Below are 1,253 nucleotides of genomic sequence, written 5' to 3' on the forward strand. Positions count from 1 at the left end.
AATAGGTAAATTTATTTTTTCTTACTTTTGTGCCTTTATATACACAGCTCTCTCTGGGGATATATCTCCATGCCCAGCACCCCCATCCCCCACCCCAACCTCTTCTGTTTCTACATACAAATACACTCATAAAAACCTGGAAAATGACCACTCTTGAACACTCGGGTATGTTTTTAAGCTAATCAGATTTAAATACTGCATTTTGGGCTGGGGATGTAGCTCAGTTGGTAGAGTGCTTGCCTTTCATGCACAAGGCCCTGGGTTCAATCTCCAGCACTCCCCCCCCCCAAAAAAAAAAACCCTGCATTTTAAATATCTCCAGGAAGCCATTTCTTATGTCTGAAATGGCCCCCGCCTTAGGTGCACTGCCATGGTCACTTGTTGGCAAGCATCTACTGCTGTGGCCTTCCCTTTGAATAGTCTTACCCCTCCTTTTCTGGGAAATGGCTCACCTCCCATTACCCATTCTGTGTGATTCTGCTGTGTCTTCAACCACAGTTTGCTGCCCTCCAATTACATGATCAAGATTTAACAAATCAGTAATTCATGTTCCAATGACAGTAATTGACCCAAGAGGTGGACTCAAGTTTAGCCAAAAAGAGTCCTTGCTTTGCATGGTGGTGCAGCCTGTAATCCCAGCAACTTGGGAAGCTAAAGCAGGAGAATCACAAATGCAAGGTCAGCTTCAGCAAAGCAGCAAGACCTTGTTTCAAAATAAATAAATAAAGGAGTGGGGATATAGCTCAGTGGTAAGGCAGCCCTATGTTCAATTCTCCATATCAAAAAAAAAAAAAAAAGGAGTCTTGCTTTGGATTGTTTTAACTGAGGGTAGCAAGGAAGGGGTCCCACTGTCTTTGGAGTCACAAAAGTAGAAGGATGTGACACTGAGGTTATTTATAGCCACAATCTCCATCATAAAACTAAAGAACCCTTTTATGTTCTTACAACACATTAGGCTTTGGTCTATCAAAGTCCACTGCCTCGCTGGCTGGAGGTAATCTGTTTAGTAAGTGCTAAACAAATATTCATTGAATGAATCCCTTCCATTTGGACACACATAATTTCTAAAGGGGATTCTGAAATTTGGGTCCAGACAAATCCCATCTCTGTCCACACTTGATATTATGTCACTTTCTTGCTCTAATTTGACAGCAGGAATGTGAAAATCTTTTTGCATGTGACTCTTTAGAGCTAAAATGGTAGGAGACATTAAAGGAAGCAAAACAAGCAATTTTTTTGTTTATTATAGAAAA

At 41.0% G+C, this 1,253-nt stretch overlaps 1 non-coding gene across 1 annotated transcript; it reads left to right on the forward strand.

Moving 5' to 3' along the window:
* The first annotated feature begins 209 nt into the window (after window positions 1-209).
* Window positions 210-282, forward strand: Trnae-uuc (transfer RNA glutamic acid (anticodon UUC)). Its single transcript has one exon. It is a non-coding gene; the product is annotated as a tRNA-Glu (tRNA).
* Window positions 283-1,253: the final 971 nt, after the last annotated feature.

Source organism: Marmota monax, unplaced genomic scaffold, assembly GCF_021218885.2.
Source record: "Marmota monax isolate L192 unplaced genomic scaffold, Marmota_monax_Labrador192_F-V1.1 WCK01_AAM20220418_F8-fsc00056, whole genome shotgun sequence".
Taxonomy (NCBI): Eukaryota; Metazoa; Chordata; class Mammalia; order Rodentia; family Sciuridae; genus Marmota; species Marmota monax.